This window comes from Lampris incognitus, chromosome 4, assembly GCF_029633865.1.
Source record: "Lampris incognitus isolate fLamInc1 chromosome 4, fLamInc1.hap2, whole genome shotgun sequence".
NCBI classification, from domain to species: Eukaryota; Metazoa; Chordata; class Actinopteri; order Lampriformes; family Lampridae; genus Lampris; species Lampris incognitus.
In genome coordinates, this window is record NC_079214.1 from 5259972 (window position 1) to 5285835 (window position 25864).

The 25864-nt window shown below is 44.0% G+C and overlaps 1 long non-coding RNA gene across 1 annotated transcript; it reads right to left on the reverse strand.

Annotated features, from left to right (window-relative positions):
• Positions 1-1650: 1650 nt before the first annotated feature.
• On the reverse strand, positions 1651-25209 carry LOC130111074 (uncharacterized). The gene is made up of 3 exons (XR_008810139.1): positions 25079-25209; positions 19665-19725; positions 1651-1689 (listed from the first exon to the last, which is right to left on the reverse strand). It is a non-coding gene; the product is annotated as an uncharacterized LOC130111074 (long non-coding RNA).
• Positions 25210-25864: the final 655 nt, after the last annotated feature.

Here is a 25864-nt window from a genome sequence, read left to right on the forward strand (position 1 = left end):
TACAGTAGCTATGTAATAGATGTAATACTACCAGGGAAAACAGGATCAACTCTGTAGCGCCATCCGTTTTAGTTGATATCAGGTTGCTGTGATTATTTTCAGCCATATCATATGTATGACATCTGATGTTGGAAATATGAGCTTCTGACATGCATGTGTGAGCACAATGGAGAGAAAATATTTAATTTAAAAAAAATGTTCACTTTTCACATCTCATTCAAATTCAAATGCTTTCTTCTTTTTTTTTGAGCCAAGCAATCTAGTAACAGAGAGAGAGACAGAGACCACGTTTACATTCACAGTGAAGTCGAGCTACGGTTAGAGCTTGATTAGGACATGTAATTGGACTACTGTCATTGTCCCAGTATATAAGAACCGGGGGAGAATCGATGTATTGATGGAAGTATGTCCGACCCCGGTACGGTAGGTGGTGATGTGCCCCTTTCAGCTAGTTGCTGTTGGACCTTCTTCCGGTTGACCTATTGCGTCAAATACCAAACACGTGACAAACAAGTTAGCAGGCGGCAAGTGGGGTCCATGTGGAACGGTGAAAACAACTTTACACCGCTGTCCATTTCATACGTACTCTACACTTTACTCCTTTAGCTGACACAAAAGTTCAGGAATGTGTAGTTCTCGCTCTAGCACCTGCCGTGTTGATACTGTTGAGACTATGCTGTTTCACTTCCGGGTGAAAGGTCACCATGGGAACTATGGATCATGCGCAGAACGCCTTGGCCAGTTCGGGGCCGACTGAAGCGTATACATGCCAGAGTAAATCCATCCCCAACCGCATTATCTAGGTGTGTTAGTCCCACTTCAGAAATCCGATTTAGTGCGATTTCAGTCAGACTGACACGCTTATATGTGTTTTATAAGTCCAGTTTTAGTCGCACTAACACAATAAATCCACTTTTTCTAACATCATGTAAACGTACCGGATCTTCGCAATAGAGATGCGGATAACTCCGTTATGCAGCACAAACAGAAATATGGTCAGTGATGAAGAAAGTCCAGATACCTCCTCTGCTGGTTTCTGCTGGCATTACACATCATGACATGACGTTTAGTCCGGACTTCACTACAGAACGGAGACTCACAGTCCGCGGTGGTGCAGCGGTCTAAGCATCAGCTTTGTGTCGATGCAGTTGCCCACTGGGGACCGGGGTTCGCGCCTCAGTCTCGTCAGATCTGACTATGGCCGGACTCGATGAAGCAGCAATAATTGGCAACGCTGTCTTCAGGAGGGGGGGGTCGGCTTGTGTTCGTCACATGAATGCATCTCTGTGTGTGTCGGAAAAAGCAGTGGTTCGGCCTGGATTCACCTTGTCACGAAGGTGGCGAGGCGTCTCCTTCGAGACTGTCGGCCAGAGAGATGCAGTTGGCGAATGCATGCAGTACAAGGGTGGGTGTTTGAACTAAAACGGGGATCAATTGGCAACTAAATTGAGAGAAAAAGGGAAAAATAAAAAAAATAAAAGAACGGAGACTCACCTGGTAGGCAGTCCAGATACCTTATCTGCTGGTGTCTGCTGGCATTACTCATCATGACAAGACGTTTAGTCCGGACATGACTACAGAACGGACACTCACCTGGCAGGCAGTTCAGACAGGAGGTTCTGCGTCACATCCAGCACCTCCATCTTCCTGCTGTCACACACCCAGTCGGGAAGGTATTCCAACAAGTTCCTGTCACAACACACACACACACACACACACACACACACACACACAAACACAGTCAACAAAGTCAAAATAATGAATGCAGAGCCACTTAATTAGATGTTAATGAAATCAAGCGTTGTCCAAATGAATAAAGAGATGAACTAATTAATTAGAGTGCTGCTGGCTTCAGATATAAATTGTAAAAATTGATCATTCACTGCAACTCAATGAAGCAGGTTTTAAAACACGACACTATATTGTCTATCATTGCATTTGTTCAGGGAAATGTGGCCTACATACATATAGTTTTTTCAAGTAATCATGTCAATTAAAACATACACTCACCGGCCACTTTATTAGGCACACCTGTCCAACTGCTCGTTAATGCAAATTTCTAATCAGCCAATCACATGGCAGCAACTCAATGCATTTAGGCATGTAGACATGGTCAAGACGATCTGCTGCAGTTCAAACCGAGCATCAGAATGGGGAAGAAAGGTAATTTAAGTGACTTTGAACGTGGCATGGTTGTTGGTGCCATACGGGCTGGTCTGAGTATTTCAGAAACTGCTGATCTACTGGGATTTTCACGCACAACCATCTCTAGGGTTTACAGAGAATGGTCCGAAAAAGAGAAAATATCCGGTGAGCGGCAGTTCTGTGGGCGAAAATGCCTTGTTGATGCCAGAGGTCAGAGGAGAATGGCCAGACTGGTTCGAGCTGATAGAAAGGCAACAGTAACTCAAATAACCACTCATTACAACCGAGGTATGCAGAAGAGCATCTCTGAACGCACAACACGTCGAACCTTGAGGCAGATGGGCTACAGCAGCAGAAGACCACACCAGGTGCCACTCCTGTCAGCTACGAACAGGAAACTGGGGCTACAATTCGCACAGGCTCACCAAAATTGGACAATAGAAGATTGGAAAAACGTTGCCTGGTCTGATGAGTCTCGATTTCTGCTGCGACATTCGGATGGTAGAGTCAGAATTTGGCGTCAACAACATGAAAGCATGGATCCATCCTGCCTTGTATCAACGGTTCAGGCTGGTGGTGGTGGTGTAATGGTGTGGGGGATATTTTCTTGGCACACTTTGGGCCCCTTAGTACCAATTGGGCATCGTGTCAATGCCACAGCCTACCTGAGTATTGTTGCTGACCATGTCCATCCCTTTATGACCACAGTGTTCCCATCTTCTGATGGCTACTTCCAGCAGGATAACGCGCCATGTCATAAAGCTCGAATCATCTCAGACTGGTTTCTTGAACATGACAATGAGTTCACTGTACTCAAATGGCCTCCACAGTCACCAGATCTCAATCCAATAGAGCACCTTTGGGATGTGGTGGACCAGGAGATTCGCATCATGGATGTGCAGCCGACAAATCTGCAGCAACTGCGTGATGCTATCATGTCAATATGGACCAAACTCTCTGAGGAATGTTTCCAGTACCTTGTTGAATCTATGCCACGAAGGATTAAGGCAGTTCTGAAGGCAAAAGGGGGTCCAACCCGGTACTAGCAAGGTGTACCTAATAAAGTGGCCAGTGAGTGTAGATCAGTTAAAACATAGACGAGGAAGCAGGGCAGGCTAAGCTAGCTGCTAGCCCATGCAGACTGGCAGTTCCGATAACACTGAGGGCGGTCTGGCTGCGGCCTCACCTAGCCCGGACTGTGTTTATTTTTTTCTAACTTAGTTTTTATTTCAATTTCACAACGTATACAACCAAATTCACACTTTTTCCTGCTGTTTTTTTCCATTTTTCAGCTGTACCTATATGGTTTACAGATAATTTAACAAAAGGGAATTAAAACAAAAAAAATACCTTTACTTCAGCTTGAAGTGTTAGTTGTAATGGCGGTATAAATTAAAGACATGAATACTAAAAAAAAAAAGGAAAGGAGGGGTCGGGGTCAGGGTCAGGGAGGGGATTTGTGTACGGATGTGTGTAGTGGTATGGCTGCGTGTATATGCATTGACAGATAGGGTGAATTGGAAGATAGAGATGCATGTATGATACAGAATGTATACAAGGGTCTGGAACACTTCACTGTCTCAGTATAGCCATGGCCGGGCTCCATCTTTTAATAAATATATCTCTCTGAAGTCTCAAAGAGTGTGTTATTTGTTCCATCTGATATATTTCCCATACTTTCTCAATCCATAAATTGTATGTTGGGGGGTCAGATTTTAACCACTTAACTGTGATGCATTTAATTGCTGCTGTTAGTAATATTTGTAAAAGGTATTTTTTAGCTCTTCCGTCAATCCCTTCCGGCATTAATCCCAGTAACGCCATCTTTGGCTCTTTTGTGAAGTTTTGGTGGAATACTTCTTTAAGTGCCTCAAACACCTCTTCCCAAAATGTTCTTAATTTAGGCCATGTCCAAAATATGTGGGTATGGTTGCCTATTTGTGTTCCACAATTTCTCCAGCATTTATTTGAGTGTGTTTGGCCCATTTTAGCCACTATTTCTGGTGTCTGAAAGAATCTCATAGTTACTTTCCATTTGAATTCCCTCCATATATTTGAACTGGTTACTAGATTTGCTTCAGTGCATATTTCTTCCCACATGTCCTGTGGTATATCTGTATTCATTTCAGTTTCCCATCTTCCTTTTATCTGCAGTGTATTATTCATATTCAAGCCTAAAAATATTTGGTAAACATGACTTATGACTTTCTTATCCCCGATCCCTGTTTGTAATTTTATCAAGAACTCTTCAACTGGAGCGGACACCAATACGCGATCCCACTAAACTCCTCTCTTAGCTGTTCAAATGATTTAAGGATGCCATCCTTATGAAGTTGGTGTAGATTACTGAGACCATGTTCTGACCATTTTCTAAAACCTGCGTCTATATGGGAGGGTACAAAATCCTTTATAAATCCAATACTAGTTAGTGCAGAAATTACTTTAGGCAATCCAAATGACAGTTTTATTTTTCTCCAGATTTTTAGTGTAACTCTAGTCCATTCACCCATATGAGTTTCTTTTAAGGGGACATCTACGAAAGGCAAGGTCTGTCGGGGCTTCACACACAAGCTTTTTTCTATGTTAAGCCAACGAGTACATGTAAGATCCTGAATCCATATTGTTAAAGGCTTTAACTGTGCAGCCCAAAAATAATATCTTAGATTCGGGAGTTTGAGCCCTCCATGCGGTTTTGATAGCTGTAATGTTTTTAGTCTAATTATTGGTCGTTTTGCTTGCCATATAAATTTTGAAATGAGTCTGTCTAATTTATCAAATATAGATTTAGGAATATCAGTAGGTATCATCTGAAATTGATAGAGAAGCTTAGGTAGCACAATCATGCGTATGCTCTCAGTACGGCCTAACAGAGACAGGGGAAGTGTTGACCACTGGTCCAAATCCTTACTGATATTATGAAATATGCGTTTGTAATTTGCATCATATAACTTTCCTACCGATGGGGGGATTTGAATACCAAGATATTTAATTCCATCTTTAGACCATTTAAACCCACTCTGGAGTTTGACCGCATGAGGAATTCTACCACTTATATCCATTGCCATTGTTTTGTCCACATTTACTTTATAACCCGAGAAGTACCCATATGTTGAAATAAGATCCTTTAAGTGTGGGATTGTTGTTGTAGGTTCGGCTATATATAAAAGCACATCATCTGCGTATAAGGATAATTTGTGTTCTTCATTTATTGTCAGTCCCTTTATGTTATTGTCATCTCTGTTAAGCTGTGCTAGTGGTTCAATACTAATATCGAACAGCAGGGGTGATAGCGAGCAGCCCTGTCTGCAGCCACATTCTAGGGCAAATTGGTTTGATAGAGCCCCATTTACTTTAACAGCAGCTTGTGGATCAGAATATAGTGTTTGTATCCACTTGATGAAATTAGGGGCAAATTGGAATCGTTTCAGTGTTTGAAGCAAGTATTGCCAGGATACTTGATCAAATGCCTTCTGGGCAGGGATAATATCATTGCTTCCTCCTCCTTGACTTTTGGATGAGTCATTAAATTTAATAGTCTTCTGATATTGTCGCCATAGTATCTTCCTGTGATAAACCTGGTCTGATAAGGATGAATAATTTTATTGACGCGTCTCGATAGAATGGCTGTTAGTATACGCAGGTCTCCATTCAGTAGTGAAATAGGCCTATATTATTGGCATTTGGTGGGGTCCTTGCTTTCCTTATGTATTATAACTATTGTCGTCTCCTTCCAGGAGGGGGCCATGGATCCAGATTGTAGCGCATGGTGGTAAGCTTTTAATAGTAAAGGTGATACTGTCTCTTTAAAATTTTTTATAAAATCCATTAATATACCCATCTGGTCCGGGGCTTTTATTGTTTTTCAGTGTAGAGATTACCTGTTGTATTTCCCATTCCTTAATTGGTTCATCCAACTCTTTTGCCATGGTCCCAGGTAACTCTTTTATTTTGATGTCTTTCAAAAACTGCGCTAACTCTTCATCATCTGTGCAAGTGCCTGTGTTTTTGTATAGGAATTTATAAAATTCTGTAAAAGAATCTGAAATTCCATCTGGTTTTGTAAGTGTTGAGCTATTAGGCTTTAATTTCTGTACTACATTGGATGATTGCTGTTTTTTAGGTCTTAATGCTAACAATCTACTTGCCCTGTTACCATTTTCATATTTTTGATTGGTGAACTTTAAGTTGCCCTCAATCTTTTCGTTGATTAGGCTATTTAGATCTCTTCGTGCTTGTTTGCATGCATTAAGTAGATTGGAGGATGGTGTTCTTTTATGTTGTTGCTCAAGCTGTCTCATTTTGTCTTCTAATTCAAGTTGTTTTGCTTCCCGTCTCTTTTTTTTTGCACTTGTAAATGAGATAATGCGACCTCTAATATAAGCCTTAGCACAGTCCCATAGAATGAGAGGTGATATTTCGGGTGAGATATTTGTATCTAAATAGTTGTTTAGTTCAGTTGTTACAAATGAGATAAATTCCTTATCATTTAAAAGTGATGCATTTAATCGCCATTGTTTAGTTGTTGGCCTGTGACCTATGTTCCATGAGAGTGCTAGAGGTGCATGATCAGATAGAGTAATTGGTAGACTCTCCATGTCTTCTATCCTGTGGAGTTCTGCTTTGGGAGTGAAAAAATAATCAATTCTAGAATAGGATAAATGTCTATGTGAGTAAAAAGTGAAATCTCTACCTTTAGGGAATTTACATCTCCAAACATCCACCAGACCTGACTCTGTCGATAAGTGTCTTAAGAATTTTACTCATTCTAGAAGTGGGAGATTTTGAGGTAGGTTGTCTATCCATAAGCTGAGACATAACACAGTTGAATTCCCCTCCTAGCAGTAAGATACCAGAGCTGTTCTGTAGTTTTGCGGTGAAGATTGTACTAATGAAGCCAGGCTCGTCCTCATTTGGAGCATAAATGTTCATAAAAGAGACTTGAATTCCATCAATAGATCAATTTACTACAAAAAAAATCTCCCTTCAGCATCTTTGAGGACTTTAGTTTGTGTAAAATTAACCTGCCTATGTATCAGAATAGATACGCCTCTCTTTCTACCTGATGGGTGTGATTAGTAAAATACTTTGTCCGCCCAAGATTTTTTTAGTTTCTCGTGTTCTATTTCCGACAAGTGGGTCTCTTGCAAAAATGCTATCCGAGTGTTGGCTCTTTTTAACTGATTAAGGATTTTCTTCCTCTTTATAGGACTATGAAGACCTTTCACATTGTAACTTATGACTTCAAGGGATCCTGTGGAGTACAAAATGTACTCCATATGCACTCCGTATGTACTCTGTAGTTTTCCACTTCTCTGTGTGTATGAAACTTCTCACTCACTGCAGACACACATACCAACTGTTATCATGCTTGCCTCTGATGGGGCCACATACCAACTGTTATCATGCTTGCCTCCCCGTTGCCGCTTCCCAGGAACTGCCCGGTGCAGTGAAGACAGGTGCAACGGACCCACAGACACACACCGGACACAGGACATGATTAACATAGATGTTTTCCTGCATTCCTTTGTAAGATAACACCTTGGTTAATGCAAGGAACATAGGGTATGACGCGACGGACTGCTCTATAAAAAAACCACTACCTCCAACTCAAGTTAGAGCATATCCTCACAGACTGACTTCTGTGACTATATGACTCTCCATCTGCAGATGCATTAAATATTTTCTGTTTGCTCCAATATTTGTCCGATGATTATTCTTCCCAGAGGTTGCTGGGGCAAGAGCCCATTAAAAGGATAAGAAAAATCCACAACAATTTGGTGTCAGAAGTGGGATCTCACGTCGCCCGCCAAACGGACAACCGGCTGACTGATCATCTCGGGACGAGGACATAGTCATCGATCTCCCAATAACCTCAGCAGGTTTGAGAAGAAAGGGAGAGGCGGGTGGTCCGTTTGGTCGGTGTCGCTGAGATTCCTCAGCAAAACCCTGGGAGATTCATCACACGGGTAAGCAGAATTCTCTAAAGGATAAAATTATCATTTAAAACGCATATGAGGTCGTGCACCGATAATAATGCAGCTGTTTACCCTCGGTTTCACACTTACTAAAGCGGTCACCTGGTAGGATCAGTGAACCAGCACAATGAAACGCGGCTGTTTACCCTCGGTCTCGCACTTATTGAAGTGGTTACCTGGTAGGATCAGTGAACCAGCGCGATAATAAGCGGTTGTTCACCCTCGGTCTCGCACTTATTAAAGTGGTTACCTGGTAGGATCAAGTGACGACGCGCAAAAATCCTCGGTCTCGCACTAATAAGAGTGGGTACCTGGTAGGATTAAGTGAAAAAAATTTTTAAAAAAAAACTAGGAAAAAAAAAGGAAACAAGGGCAGTAAACTGCCCCCGATAGATATGGAGGGTGCGATCTACCAGATAATGATAAGGAAATATGGTGAAGACTCAGTAAAACATGTTTTAGACTGGATACAGGATCATGAGGTTCCTGTTGAAGGAACTTTGAGCAAGAATAAACTAATGAAAGTCCGACAGTCCATGGAAAAGGGAAAAGCGAAGGTCTTAGAAAGGGAAAAGATTCTTACAAAATGGTTAGAGTATGTGGCAGAGCAAGAAAGAATTTTGGAAATGTGGGAGAAAGAGTGTGAAAGTAGGGAAAGAGAAAAGCTACAGAGGACTATGACACGAAACCATTGGTACCAAACCGCGCCTTGACGGACCCTGACTGGCTTTTGTGTTTGACATGACTTGTCTGTGTGTGTGTTCATAGTTTGTTCCGTGGTGTTTGTCCGTCTGGCCATTTTGTGTTGTTCAGAAGTTGCAAGTCCTTGAGAGTGGCTTAAAAGGGAATATAAAAGCTGGGGGAGGTTTTGTTTTGGCTTTTCCAAACCTTTGTTTTCCTGACAATTGGGTGTGAGAGGGGTTTTTCGGAGACCACCTCATTTAGCATCCTTATCAGACCCAACCCGGCTTCGTTCCTGTTTGATTGGCAACTGGCTTTAGAAAGTCACCGACCTGAAGCATTGATTATCTAAATCCTTTCAAGAAATCTATTTCTTTTCTTTTTGAGGTACCTCATATAAAATGGAATATATCCATTCGGTTTTTGTTTTTTGGTTTTTGTTTTTGTTGCATTGAAAAAGCTTTTGTGGTGTATTTTTCACTTTAAGTTGATCCTGTCCTCACTTCTTTTAGGATTCCCCAAAACCGAAGGATTTCCTGTCCCTGTTTCATTTTCTGAACTGTTAAGCAGAACTCTGTTATGTCCAACACCACAGTTGCAATATTTGTAATTTTACCTATTCTGTTTTTCTTTCTGTTACTGGGATTTAAAAAAAAAAATTTTTTTTAAAGAATAACTGGTGGGAACCAACTGCCTACCCACTTCACACCTTGGGGGGATGGGGGGTTGCCTTGAGAGTAACAGGGACAGTGTAAACCACAGTTATGTTGTTTTAAGCTGTTGTTGTTTTTCTTTCCATTAGAAGACACCCATTGGTTCATTTGTTTTTATGTTGACTTTCCTCTGTGTTAAATTGAACTTGTTTTTGTTTTTCAACACTAAGGTGTGAATTTTAGGATGTTGTTTTTTTTTTTTAAGAGGGTATTCATTTCTTTGACAATTTCTTGTGTGGAGGACAATTACATTTTATTTGAATATGAATGAAACCTACTGAGTCATGTGTTTTAAATGTCTATGCTATGCTATGTTTATGTTATTTTTTACCATGAGTTTGAGCCTCCTCATAAGACTCATTTTTGGTTTGATTTATTTGGTTTTGGCTGGGTACATCAATTTCTTTGTATTGTTAATTGCGCGTTTCTTTCCTTTGAAACCCCACCGCCCTCTTTTTGGGGCCTTGAAAAGGGGCTTCTTGTTGTTTCATTTAGTTAAGGTGGGGGGCGGGATTTAAAAAAAAAAATTTTTTTTAAGAATAACTGGTGGGAACCAACTGCCTACCCACTTCACACCTTGGGGGGATGGGGGGGTATTTGTTTCTTGTCTTCAAACAGCTCATTGTTTCAATGGTTTACAAGATACCTTATGATTTTATTAATTTAGGTTTTATTTGGACGTTCAGGATCTGAGACAACTATCTTTATCATCCCTCATCTGTTTTAGTTTTAAAGAGAATTTATTTCAGATAAGTACAACATTACAGACTTCGGAACATTTGTGGACAGCTTGGATGAAATGAAAGTCAGATTCATTTCACTGCATGAAAGTGTTTGTGGTTTACTAACAACTAACATACAAACTGATCATGTCATAATTTCATTTTTGTTCTTCATGGTTAAATGAGTTGACACAATGTGTTCTGTTCTTGTGTAAAACGAGGGGTAGTGGGAATGAGGAATTGAAATCTAGAATGGTTGTGAGCCTTCTTCTGTACAGTTTTCTTTGATTTTGAGGAATTGAAATCTAGAATGGTTGTGAGCCTTCTTCTGTAGTTTTCTTTGATTTTGAGGAATTGAAATCTAGAATGGTTGTGAGCCTTCTTCTGTACAGTTTTCTTTGATTTTGAGGAATTGAAATCTAGAATGGTTGTGAGCCTTCTTCTGTACAGTTTTCTTGATTTTTTACTTCATAAGAAACAAACGGACACGAATTTAGATCATAGCGGAAGTATTTGAAGAACACTGAATCAAGTTGACTACGAATCTTCAGAATCCTAGAATGACAGTGTTTTCAGTGTTGTGCAGTTTCTCTCTGAAAGTTTTTCCCTCCAGATATTGTCACCACCTGCTCCTCCCCTCCTCCAGACGAGCTGGGTAACACCCCCACTCCCGTGGTACCGGGTCCAGGGCCCCGGGGTATGCTCCACGGGAAGACAACCTCCCGGCTGGACAGAACAAAGAGCAACCCGCCACATAACGCGGCTGTAGGAGCTGTGTCTGTGTGAGGGTGGTCTCCAAGGTGTCCCGGTCAGCTTCCGGGTGAGAGAGGAGGTGAGGGTGGTCTGCTCCTGGCCCAGCCAATCCTCCAACATGAAGACCCTCTGGTGTCTAGATGAGACTAGCACCAGCTTCCTAGCTCTGGAGACCATAGGTTTGGGTTTGGCTTTGAGAGTCCGAAATCGCCTTGCCTCTGTGGAGTCTGTAACCAGTGACAACTTTGAACGTTTAACTGCAGCTGAGTCCACCATCAAAATGCTCCGAACCCAAAACCTGTCTCTGCAGCACCGAATCGACGACCTCGAGAACCGATCTCAGAGGACCAATCTCCATGTACTGAACATTCCTGAAGGTGGTGCGGCCGGTAAAGATCCGGTGCAGTTCATGTCGGAGATGCTGATGCTAATACTGGGTCCTGATGTCTTTTACTCGCCGAGTCATAGCAGCATCACTTTTCCTGGGTGTCCTGCTACTCCTCACCTGCTGCATCGTGCCCATAGTTCGGCGTGTGATACACGGCCTCATTGCTACTCAGCTCGTGTATTATCACCTCCTTGCCCAACAGGACGGGGACCTTGTTTCGTCTTCCCCCTCTCCATCACTGCTGTTCTCCTCTTCCCCAACCCCCACAAGGACTCCGGTTCTTAATCCTCCTACACTTCCTCCAATGACAGCGACTCCCCCGTTTGAATGATACTTTATGACGAGCACTGGTTAAACCTTTCGTTTCCGGTTGTTCTCATGTCTGTTCATCATTTCTGTATATGCATGTTATGTGTGCCGATTTGTATTATTTCTAAGTTACGTGTTACTTTTTATTATTGTGTGCATGTGATATGTGTGCTGGTTTCCACTATTTCCATGTCACCTATTGCTCTCATTGTTCAATAATGAACAAAAGGGGGGAATCGTGGAGTACAAAATGTACTCCATATGCACTCCGTATGTACTCTGTAGTTTTCCACTTCTCTGTGTGTATGAAACTTCTCACTCACTGCAGACACACATACCAACTGTTATCATGCTTGCCTCCGATGGGGCCACATACCAACTGTTATCATGCTTGCCTCCCCGTTGCCGCATCCCAGGAACTGCCCGGTGCAGTGAAGACAGGTGCAACGGACCCACAGACACACACCGGACACAGGACATGATTAACGTAGATGTTTTCCTGCATTCCTTTGTAAGACAATACCTTGGTTAATGCAAGGAACATAGGGTATGACGCGACGGACTGCTCTATAAAAAAACACTACCTCCAACTCAAGTTAGAGCATATCCTCACAGACTGACTTCTGTGACTATATGACTCTCTATCTGCAGATGCATTAAAGATTTTCTGTTTGCTCCAATATTTGTCCGATGATTATTCTTCCCAGAGGTTGCTGGGGCAAGAGCCCATTAAAAGGATAAGAAAAATCCACAACAATCCCATGACTTAAAGTTAGAATTATGTAGAGTATTAGACTATTACTAAGTATTAGTTTTGCCCTTGGGTAATGTGACGGTAAGGGAAGACAAGTGTGGAGGAGAGAGTTGGAAGTGGGACGTGGTATCGATGTATATGATTGTATGAGCGTGTTAATGTTTTAACATTAACAAAAAGCGTTTGAAAGGAAAAGTCAATTTCCCTGTTGCTCTTATTCTTACGGCAGGATCCCCGGGGAACAGTGGGATCTGTGCAAATAGAACCGAACTTAAAGCAAGATAAACCATGGACTCAACCAGCATTAGCATCCGATCACTCTTTTGGGACAGGGTCCCAGGCTGCAGGTCTGAACAGGCAGCTGTGCGAACAGTCTTTAAAAATGTTTGCATTTGCTTGGATATAAAACCAAGCATACCAACTACTGTCATCAGTTAGCACTCAGGTTCCTGCAGAACTTATAGGAATACAACCTAGCAAAGATAACGACACCTTAACCTCAATGTCTCTGTTATCAAAGTCATTATACACTCACCGGCCACTTTATTAGGCACACCTGTCCAACTGCTCGTTAACGCAAATTTCTAATCAGCCAATCACATGGCAGCAACTCAATGCATTTAGGCATGTAGACATGGTCAAGACGATCTGCTGCAGTTCAAACCGAGCATCAGAATGGGGAAGAAAGGTGATTTAAGCGACTTTGAACGTGGCATGGTTGTTGGTGCCAGACGGGCTGGTCTGAGTATTTCAGAAACTGCTGATCTACTGGGATTTTCACGCACAACCATCCCTAGGGTTTACAGAGAATGGTCCGAAAAAGAGAAAATATCCAGTGAGCGGCAGTTCTTCGGGCGAAAATGCCTTGTTGATGCCAGAGGTCAGAGGAGAATGGCCAGACTGGTTCGAGCTGATAGAAAGGCAACAGTAACTCAAATAACCACTCATTACAACCGAGGTATGCAGAAGAGCATCTCTGAACGCACAACACGTCGAACCTTGAGGCAGATGGGCTCCAGCAGCAGAAGACCACACCGGGTGCCACTCCTGTCAGCTAAGAACAGGAAACTGAGGCTACAATTCGCACATGCTCACCAAAATTGGACAATAGAAGATTGGAAAAACGTTGCCTGGTCTGATGAGTCTCGATTTCTGCTGCGACATTCGGATGGTAGGGTCAGAATTTGGCGTCAACAACATGAAAGCATGGATCCATCCTGCCTTGTATCAACGGTTCAGGCTGCTGGTGGTGGTGTAATGGTGTGGGGGATATTTTCTTGGCACACTTTGGGCCCCTTAGTACCAACTGAGCATCGTGTCAACGCCACAGCCTACCTGAGTATTGTTGCTGACCATGTCCATCCCTTTATGACCACAGTGTTCCCATCTTCTGATGGCTACTTCCAGCAGGATAACGCGCCATGTCATAAAGCTCGAATCATCTCAGACTGGTTTCTTGAAAATGACAATGAGTTCACTGTACTCAAATGGCCTCCACAGTCACCAGATCTCGATCCAATAGAGCACCTTTGGGATATGGTGGACCGGGAGATTCGCATCATGGATGTGCAGCCGACAAATCTGCAGCAACTGCGTGATGCTATCATGTCAATATGGACCAAACTCTCTGAGGAATGTTTCCAGTACCTTGTTGAATCTATGCCACGAAGGATTAAGGCAGTTCTGAAGGCAAAAGGGGGTCCAACCCGGTACTAGCAAGGTGTACCTAATAAAGTGGCCAGTGAGTGTATATACGTATATGTCATATATATTGTAGCGAATTCGGGGGGGGGGCAACCACAGGAACTGCCGCAGCCGGGACGCGAACCCGTACCGCCCACATCGCGGGAGACATCGCTAACCGCTCGACTAAAGGGTCCGACCCGTTAGCCAAGGGCCAACGTGTCTACTTATCCATGCACGTTACAATACCCCCCTCCTGCACAGCACAAACAGGCTCTAACCAGAGTAGAAAAAGAAGTGGGAGGCCGCGTTGCACAACTGAGCAAGAAGATAAGTACATTAGAGTCTCTAGTTTGAGAAACAGACGCCTCACAGGTCCCCAACTGGCATCTTCATTAAATAGTACCTGTTAGAGCCTGTTTGTGCTGTCCTCTGAAGGGAGTAGTACACACCGGTGTAGGAAATCTTCAATTTCTTAGCAATTTCTCGCATGGAATAGCCTTCATTTCTAAGAACAAGAATAGACTGTCGAGTTTCAGATGAAAGTTCTCTTTTTCTGGCCATTTTGAGCGTTTAATTGACCCCACAAATGTGATGCTCCAGAAACTCAATCTGCTCAAAGAAGTGCCCATCCAACCAATCCAACTTGTGGGAGCTGCTTCTGGAAGCGTGGGGTGCAATTTCTCCAGATTACCTCAACAAATTAACAGCTAGAATGCCAAAGGTCTGCAATGCTGTAATTGCTGCAAATGGAGGATTCTTTGACGAAAGCAAAGTTTGATGTAAAAAAAATCTTATTTCAAATACAAATCATTATTTCTAACCTTGTCAATGTCTTGACTCTATTTTCTATTCATTTCACAACATATGGTGGTGAATAAGTGTGACTTTTCATGGAAAACACGAAATTGTTTGGGTGATCCCAAACTTTTGAACGGTAGTGTACATTTTCGAAGATTTAGACGCCATCTGCGTTGGTTTTACTGATCTTCAGCTATACTTTGATTTATTAATAACAGATTTAAGTGTTTTGTATAATATTTAAAATGACGATGTCGTTAAAATATGGAATTATTATGGATGTTGTGTTGCTGTTAAGCCCACTGAGGCAAATTTGTAATTTGTGATATTGGGCTATACAAATAAAATTGAATTGAATCGAATTAGCAAGGATTCTGCCGGAGCCCTAAAAAGTAGCTGCTACTCAATTTGCCGCTCAACCGGAAGTCGCCTGACTGTGTTTTTAGTGTCGTGGTGTGGAGTGCGGGGAGGTGTGTCGAAGGTGTCTGGCTGGGAGAGCTGGCGTTGGATTGGCTGAGGAAGCTTGGTCGGCTGTGTCCTGTGGACCCATGGACCACGGCCCTAACTGGAGCTGCGCCCGAAGAAGAAACGCTGAGGGCGGTCTGACAGGACGTGGAAGCGGGGCAGGCTAAGCTAACTGCTAGCCCATGCAGACCGGCAGTTCTTAGTCATCCAGGCTGCGTTCGTTCTCCTGGAGAGTGATTTTTTTTTTTTAGTGTTAGTTTGGATGTGTGTGTTCTTGTAGTTTTTGGATGTGTGTTTGTTTGTGCTGCGCTGCTGTGGGAAACGATGCTGCGTGACAAATAAAGTGTTTCTGATTCTGATCAAATGTTTGGGGGATAATTGAGGATTGATTTTAAAATGAATAAATTGTCAGCCCTGTACAAAGGTCTGATGTCATGTAAAAAGAACTCTTCTTTGTATATCAAAGAAAAGTGGGAAAGAGAGCTCAGGGAAAAAATAACTGACGAGGAGTGGTACAATATGTGCAAAACGCAGTGCACGGCCACTAGCTCCAGGACCTGGAGAATATTCTGCTGGAAGAAAATAATTAGATTTTTCATAACTCCAAAGATTAGAGGGAAATTGGTATCTAGCCAGCAACCATGCTGGAGGTTTTGTGGACACATGGATGTAGACCATTCACATATATTTTGGTCTTGTCAAAAGATGGTAGGATACTGGGATAAAATATGGTTGGGGCTGAAAAAAATAATAGGCTATGAGATACCCAAATCAGGCAAGATACTTTATTTAGGAAATCTGACACAGGACACTGTAAACAAAAAAGATGAGTATCTTGTCAAAGTACTGCTATCAGCAAGCAAAAAAGCTATAACAAGATTATGGTACAAAGCGGAACCTCCGACCGTGGAGCAGTGGATGTGCATTGTGGAAGAAGTGTTCATAATGGAAAGACTTACATATATATTAAGGTTACAAGAGGCACAATTCAACGAAAAGTGGGAAAAATTGACTGACTTCAGGACGCAAGAAGATGACACCACCAACAACACTCGACTGCAAGGACACTGATACAATGAGAATTGTAAAATAAATGTTATACCCTGACACTGTAACTGCAAAAAGAAAATCTTAATAGAATATAAGTTTAAAAACAAAATTAATAAATTGTAGCATTGAGGGTTGAGTTTAAAATTCTTTTACTTGTGTTTAAAGCTCTACATGGTTTAGCACCCTCATACCTATCTGGCTGCTTATCTGATGATGTTCCGAGCTGCTCTCTTAGATCCTCTGGTGCTGGTCTGCTCAGTGTCCCTAGAATGAACTACAAAAAGTATGGCGAAGCAGCCTTTTGTTTTTATGCACCAACGGCTTGGAATAGACTCCCCCAACAAATAAGAGAAGCAACGTCCATAGATAGTTTTAAGAATCAGCTCAAGACCCATTTTGATGCTCTTGCTTTTAATTAACTCCACTTTATATTTCTTTTACTCTTATTTTTTTTATCTTGCACTGTGGTTTTATTTCTTGCCTTGTTTTATGTTTTTTGCCTAGGTCTGTGTTTTATTACTTTTAACTTATTTTATCTGTATTGTTATTGAGATAAAATAATTGTTAGTTATTTTATCTGTATTGTTATTGTTATTGTTTCCCTTGTTTTTACTGTAAAGCTCTTTGAGCTGCATTTTATGTATGAAAGGTGCTGTACAAATAAAGTTTATTATTATTACTATTATAAACTTCATTAAAAGTATGAATGATGATTAATCAGCTTTGAAACTTTTTGGGGAGAGATATGTAGAATTGCTTTATTTGGAAATAATTTTTAATTCTGCTTCCCTTCCTTTGGCCGTTAAGTATTCCAGATGGCCAACTCACATGGTCTTAAAAGTCACATCCATACATGACACAGGAATTTTATGGTGCACAGTGTTCATCTGTAAATTCTATGCACAAAATTATTATCATGGATAATTTGTATCATGGATAACATCTAAATATAACTTGTTTGATTTCGTCCACAAAATGGAGAAGAAATTAAGTTTGACCACAAAATAAAGATTGTACGTTTTGATTTCGTGGATGAAATTAAGTTAGTATTTTATTTTCTGTGGACAAAACACAACCACACACACAGAGAATATGTTTGGTGAAACACACGGCAAGCTTCCAATGGGTTGAAAATGTATTTGTTGGATGAAAAACATCTCAATTGGTATTCAGGAGCAGCAGCATATAATTAACACTCAGCACCTTGAAGTGCCAACTGTCCTCTAACTGCATTTCAGAGGAGGAAATCCTTTTTGTGAAGCACTTGGCAAGGTTTCCGGGGCATGAAAGCAAAACATTTTGTGACATCATCATCCGCACTTATACTTGTACAGAGGAGACTCGAGGGTCACTGGATCCAGTATGCAACAGTTTGGCATCTTTACCTTGTGCACTGCGGCTTGAATTACACAAAGCTGTTGACATCTTTGGGTTGTCATACAAGTAGCAAGAGAAAAGGGCAAAGAAGGCATGTGAGTTTAAACACTTGGGGTCAACTGTCCAAAGTAACGGGGAGTGCGGAAGAGAGGTGAAGAAGAGAGTGCAGGCAGGGTGGAGTGGGTGGAGAAGAGTGTCAGGAGTGATTTGTGACAGAAGGATACCAGCAAGAGTTAAAGGGAAGGTTTACAAGATGGTAGTGAGACCAGCTATGTTGTATGGTTTGGAGACAATGGCACTGATGGAAAGACAGGAGGTGGAGCTGGAGGTGGCAGAGTTGAAGATGCTAAGATTTTCATTGGGAGTGAGGAAGAAGGACAGGATTAGGAACGAGTATATTAGAGGGACCGCTCAGGTGGGACGGTTTGGAGACAAAGCAAGAGATACAAGATTGAGATGGTTTGGACATGTGTGGAGGAGAGATGCTGGGTATACTGGGAGAAGGATGCTGAATATGGAGCTGCCAGGGAAGAGGAGAAGAGGAAGGCCAAAGAGGAGGTTTATGGATGTGGTGAAGGAGGGCATGCAGGTGGCTGGTATGACAGAGGAAGATGCAGAGGACAGGAAGAGATGGAAACGGATGATCCGCTGAGGCGGGAGCAGCCGAAAGTAGTAGTAGTAGTAGTAGTAGCAGCAGCAGTAGCAGTAGTAAGAGAAAAGGGTAAAGCATCTTTTGGTCAGTCCTTTGCTGCACAACTGCATCCAAAATATCAATACAAATAATAAATACACTTCATAATACACAAAAGGACCAGTGCAAATAAGGTGAATCAGACTTGAGGGGATTCTGTATCTGTTCAGAATAAGTTATTATTTACCTTGTTAAGTTGTCAGATTTGGCTACACTACTCTCTTTGGAGACACTGCATATACTAATCGGGTAAACAAAAAAAACATGGCTATTTGGACCTCGTTGTCTCTGTTCAAAACTATGTAAATGCCGAACCGCTGGCCCCTTGGAAGATGGCGGCGCAATTAACGTTTGCAGCGGCCTTACCCAGTACCGGTGTGGGAAAATGGCAGTACAAATTCACGTTTGTGGCAGCCTCACCCAGTACCATCCATGCAATGTCTTTGTCCACGTCTGCGTCTATGTTTTGTCTTCGTTTGATGGCTGGGAGAGCTGGCACTGGACTGGCTGGCAGAGCTTGGTCTGCTGCATCCTGTGGGCCAAGGGACCACAGCCCTGCCTGCAGCTTCGACCGAAGAGGTAACACAGAGGGTGGTCTGACAGGACGCGAAAGCGGGGCAGGCTAAGCTAACTGCTAGCCCACGTAGACCGCCAGTTCCAATAACACCGAGAGTGGTCTAGCAGCGGCCTCGCCTAGCTTTGACTGTGTTTTTGGTGTCATCATGTGGAGTGCGGGGAGGTGTGTCGAAGGTGTCTGGCTGGGAGAGCTGGTGTTGGATTGGCTGAGGGAGCTTGGTCTGCTGCATCCTGTGGGCCCAAGGACCACGGCCCTGACCGGAGCTGCGCCCAAAGAGGAAACACTGAGGGCGGTCTGACAGGATGCGGAAGCAGGGCAGGCTAAGCTAACTGCTAGCCCATGCAGACCGCCAGTTCCGACATTCATCCTGGCTGGCTTTTTTGTTTAGATAGATGTGTTAGTTTGGATATATGTGTTTTTGTAGTTCTTGTAGTTTTTGGATATGTGTTCTTGTCTTTGTGTTGCACTGCTGTGGGCTGGGGGAAACGATGTTTCATTTTGTTTCATGTGCGCAAGTGCATGAAATGATATGACAAAGTGTTCGTGATTCTGATTCTCTTGTAAGTAAACTAGAACTCACCGTGACAGATCCATGTGTGTCAGCTGGCTGGGGACTGGATAGATGTTGACTGTGGTTAGGCCTGTGGAGAGACAAAAGACGCCATCAGCAGCCAACTCTGGGCCACTCAAAAGGCCATCCATCCATCCATCCATCCATCCATCCATTCATCCATCATCTATAACCTCTTAATCCAATTCAGGGTCATCGGGTCTATCCCAGCATGCATTGGGCAGAAGGCAAGTCGGCACCTTGGACAGGTTACCAGTCAATCACAGAACACACACCCAAACACACACTTACTGATGCCTATGAACAATTTAGAGACTCAAATTTACCTAAAATGCATGTGTTTGGACTGTGGAAGGAAACCTACACAAACATGGAGAACATGTAAACTCCTCATAGATGGACTGGACTCAAACCCAGGAGCTCCCCTCCTTTTTCTCCCCAACTGTATTTGGCCAATTGCCCTACTCTTTCGAGCCGTCCCGGTCGCTGCTCCACCCCCTCTGTTGATCTGGGGAGGGCTGCAGATTACCACGTCTCCTCCGATACATGTGGAGACGCCAGCCGCTTCTTTTCACCTGACAGTGAGGAGTTTCACCAGGGGGTTGTAGCGCGTGGGAGGATCACGCCATCCCCCCCCCCCAACAGGCATCCCAACCGACCAGAGGAGGCACTAGTGCAGCGACCAGGACACCTACCCACATCTGGCTTACCAACCGGAGACACGGCCAATTGTGTCTGTAGGGACGCCCGACCAAGCCGGAGGCAACACGGGGATTTGAACCAGTGATCTCCGTGTTGGTAGGCAACGGAATAGACCGCTACACTACCCGGACGCCCTCAAACCCAGGAACTTCTTGTCGTGAGTAGACAGTGATAGCCACCAGGCAACTCCCCCCCATAAGTGTATTTGGTAAATGTATGTAACAGATTGTATGGTCAGTCAGAAAGACAGACAGACAGGCAGACAGACAGGCAGACAGGCAGGCAGTAGTGACTTGCAATACTGTGTGTTTCTCACAGTTGCTGCTGGCGTGAAGCGTGCGCAGGGTGAAACCAGTGAGCGTTAGCGCTGCTAGCTGGTTGCGTTGGCAGTGCAGAGTCTCCAGGCTGCCGACGGCACTCAGGTCCAGGCAGGACAGACGGTTGTCCCTCAGGTCCAGCTGCGTCAACTGGTTCACAGCCTCCACACCGTCGCTTTTCACCAGGCACAGCCCGTTAAGACTGCGTCAGGGAGGAAACCCAATGTTAACGTTCATCAGCAGAGAAGTAGAAATCCACAAAGAGTTGATGGTAGATCAGAGTTACGGTCTCACTCCCTTCCCTTTAAAAACTACTCTTCCAGGCTTACCTTGATCCTCAAGTGGTCTCTGAGCAAGATTTGTAAGCTGACTAATGGCAAGTTACTGTTAATATTAATCAGCTAATACTACTAAGCTAATACTACACCAGACAGTAACAGTGTCTGGCATCTCCTATTGTGTCCTCCTTCTACCTGCACATGACAGTTTATGCTCTTGTGATGATAATGAATTTGTTATATTGATATGATACCTGTCAGTGTAAATCTACTTTGTACTGTGATTTTCCTACATACCACCTCTTCATGATCTAAGACACACTTATACTACATGTGCACAACATGTATTTACTCTTGTCTATGATATCATTACTATGTAACAAATGTACTACTGCTACTATTACTTCGTCTATTACCACTATGATATGATTACTTTGTAGCAAATATACTACTATTAATTCTTGGAGTATTCCTATATGATTACTCTGCAGCACTCTGTGATGCCAGTTGTTAACACTTGAATTTATCTGCTAATGTCTGACTCTTAAGTCACAATGGATAAAAGCATCTACCACTACTACTACTACTACTACTTTCGGCTGCTCCCGTTAGGGATCGCCAGGGCGGATCATCCGTTTCCATCTCTTCCTGTCCTCTGCATCTTCCTCTGTCACACCAGCCACCTGCATGTCCTCCCTCACCACATCCATAAACCTCATCTTTGGCCTTCCTCTTTTCCTCTTCCCTGGCAGCTCCATATTCAGCATCCTTCTCCCAATATACCCAGCATCTCTCCTCCACACATGTCCAAACCATCTCAATCTTGCCTCTCTTGCTTTGTCTCCAAACTGTCCAACCTGAGCTGTCCCTCTAATATACTTGTTCCTAATCCTGTCCTTCTTCGTCACTCCCAATGAAAATCTTAGCATCTTCAACTCTGCCACCTCCAGCTCCACCTCCTGTCTTTTCATCAGTGCCACCATCTCCAAACCATATAACATAGCTGGTCTCACTACCATCTTGTAAACCTTCCCTTTAACTCTTGCTGGTACCCTTCTGTCACACATCACTCCTGACACTCTTCTCCACCCTGCCTGCACTCTCTTCTTCACCTCTCTTCCGCACACCCCGTTACTTTGGGCAGTTGACCCCAAGTGTTTAAACTCAAATGCCTTCTTCACCTCTACTCCTTGCATCCTCACCATTCCACTGTCCTCCCTCTCATTCATGCATAGGTATTCCGGCTTGCTCTTACTGACTTTCATTCCTCTTCTCTCCAGTGCATACCTCCACCTCTCCAGGCTCTCCTCAACCTGCACCCTACTCTCGCTACAGATCACAATGTCATCCGCAAACATCACAGTCCACGGAAACTTCTGCCTGATCTCGTCCGTCAAACTGTCCATCACCATTGCAACCAAGAAAGGGCTCAGAGCCGATCCTTGATGTAATCCAACCTCCACCTTGAATCCATCTGTCATTCCAACCGCACACCTCACCACTGACACACTTCCCTCGTGCATATCCTGCACCAGTCCTACATACTTCTCTGCAACTTCCGACTTCCTCATACAATACCACACTTCCTCTCTCGGCACCCTGTTATATTCTTTCTCTAAATTCACAAAGATATAGATAAAAGCGTCTTAACAAGTAAATGTAAACGTAGAGCTGAAGCTGAACATGCAGGTCAGAAAAAAACAGCATCTCACAAACCCATCTTTTATTCCTGATTTTGAAATGTGTTAAACTCATAATGGCAGGTGAGTAGCATTTGCTGCTAGGCATTCCTGAACCCCATGGGCACTATGTCTGGATAAAATACAAAACCCAGAGTTAACAAGAGCTGCTTTCTCCAGATTTATCTAGCAAGGCTTTGCACGGGGCTTCTGCAAATCCTCCCCAGATGAACAAACAACAAAGAGAGAAAAGAAGTGCTCTTCTGGGGTTCATTTGAGGTGTGGTGCAGTTCTGTTCGAGCTTTTGACTATCAGAAGAGATCTGGGCTCGCCCTCATCCCTCCCATCCACCTTAGCAGCGCCTTTTCTCTTGTAAGGGCAGCCGCCTTCTTATCCAGCACAGACGTACCGGCACCCTATAAATCCAACCAATAACTACCTCTCAAGGTGAGGCGGAAGGGCAGGTGGTTCAGGGAGGAGAGGTAAGATTAATAACAGCTGCAGATTACAGTGACAGGTATTGGAGGTGGAATGGTGTTGGTCCTGGAGGATCCATTTCATTGTCAAATTCCAAATCTGAGCTGAATTGATGGATGAAAATGGCATTTTAAAGGAAGTTGATTCGGCGAGGTGAGCAAGGACTCGTTGGGCCCCTTCACTCCACATCATCACCTGTCTTCCTGTTTGCGATGCGATTTACCGTCACAGCGGTGGCACTCTCACATTACCCATTCCTACTGCGTCCTGACCCCACATTACGCACACCATGACGGATGGCTGTATTAACGGTTCACAGAGGACAGGAGAAGGAAAAGATGAGATGCACACAATGTACGAGAGAGAGGAGAGACCGCCAGAGCTGTGAGCTCCTGAACCGGTGTCTTTTCTTTTTTCAGATGTGAATCTGACTTTAACTCCCTCATAGACAAACATTTAATCTCAAGTTTTGTTCTATGGGGGGCGGGGGGATCCCACCAAAAGTGTTTGTGAGTGAGTGCATGTAAAATGTTTGCAATTTTTTAATATGTTAAAGATTTAAGTCTTTTTTGGGGGGGGGGTAATTCCCCCCCCTTCAATTACCCCACTCTTCCGAGCCATCCCGGTGGCTGCTCCACCCCCTCTGCTGATCCGGGGAGGGCTGCAGACTACCACATGCCTCCTCCCATACATGTGGAGTCGCCAGCCACTTCTTTTCACCTGACAGTAAGGAGTTTCACCAGGGGAAGTAGTGTGTGGGAGGATCACGCTATTCCCCCCAGTTCCCCCTCCCCCCCGAACAGGTGCCCCGACCGACCCGAGGAGGCGCTAGTGCAGCGACCAGGACACACACCCACATCCGGCTTCCCATCCGCAGACACGGCCAATTGTGCCTGTAGGGACGCCCGAACAAGCTGGAGGTAACACGGGGATTCGAACTGCTGATCCCCGTGTTGGTAGGCAATGGAATAGACCGCTGCGCTACCCGGACACCCGATTTTACTTTTTTTTTTTAATCCACTTTATAAACCTCATTGTTAAGACACACACACTATCCTCTCTTAGCCTCTCCCTCAGTTTCATCACTTGGTATTGTCCATGTGGCTTCATTCAAGGTAGGATTTCACTGAAACACAACTGACAGATGTAAGTAAGATGTTCTCTTTCAACCTGCTCAAACAAATCAATCCTGAGGTGAACATTTTCAAGTGTTTCTGGTGTGTCAGCTTTGCTCTTCTGGATTGTCGGTTCGCTAAAAATTCAGACAAGCTCATCTGAACTCTGTTGAACTGCTACCAAAGCAGCTATTTTACAATGTCAATGTAAGACGTCCAGTCAGTATATGATGTAGATAATATGTAATACACTCACACACACACACACCACCTGTAGGAGTCACTACTTGCCATGCCCAGCCATCGCCAATGCCATCAGGGATGCTGGAGCCTATCCCAGCAGCCATTGGGTGGCAGGCAGGGAGACACCCTGGACAGGCCGCCAGGCCATCACACAGCCCCCCCCCCCCCCCCCCACACACACACACACATTCACACCTAGGGGCAATTTAGTACGGTCGATTCACCTGACCTACATGTCTTTGGACTGTGGGAGGAAACCGGAGCCCCTGGAGGAAACCCACACAGACATGGGGAGAACATGCAAACTCCACACAGAGGACGACCCGGGACGACCCCCAAGGTTGGACTACCCCGGGGCTCAAACCCAGAACCTTCTTGCTGTGAGGCGACCGCGCTAACCACTGCGCCACCGTGCCGCCCCTAGTTGAAATGGTGACACAGAATACTTTTGCTGCCCCCCCCCCCACCCCACCCAGGAATATGGCCAACTGCATTGCAAGGAGTGCAACTGCCGGTGTTTCTGAGTTTGAATCTCGGACTGAACCACAGTTTCAGGATACTAGAGCAACAGTCTGATGCACAACCTGAGAGTCTCCTGAGCCAGCGTCTTACCGTAGGTCGATGTTTTTCAGGTGGCTCATTCTGGTCAGCGTTGACAGTTCCAGGCTTTCCACGCCGTTTCCCGCCATGGCCAGCTTGTCCATGGCGCCCAGCCTCTCCAGTACAACAGGGATCTGAGGAAAGTTGTTGAACGAAAGCCCCAGGCTGTTGAGCTGTGCCAGGCTGCCCAGCTCCTCTGGCAAGGAGCTCAAGTGGTTTCCATCCAACACGAGGGTCTGTAGGCTGGAGAATGGAGACAGAGGGCGATGTTTGAGATTTTCTTCCTTTTATCTTAATTATGACATATCTAACAGGGAAGGTTAAAAACAATCTCTAAAGTCAGGAACTGGCAACCTCTATGCATTTTTTTGAATTTTGCATTTGCATTTAAATGCAAAAAACCTTTTTTTGCTTGCACTGTAAAAAATGTTGCATGGTTGGCATCACTGTGAAATCCTTTTCCAACTTCAGAGCTCTCGATCTTTGGATGCACGGCCTTTATTTACCCTTATTATTATCATCACACTTTGGTGCAGCACAAATCAATGTAAAGTCAATGGAAAGAGGCCACATGGTGAAACACGCTGATTTGATTTTAGACGCTAAAAATGAGGGAAATGGTGTGACATCAGAGTATTTACATAAGACATCCGCGGATGGGGCGGACCAGGTAGCGTAGCGGTCTATTCTGTTGCCTACCAACACGGGGATCGCCGGTTCAAATCCCCGCGTTACCTCCGGCTTGGTCGGGCGTCCCTGCAGACACAATAGGCCGTGTCTGCGGGTGGGAAGCCGGAT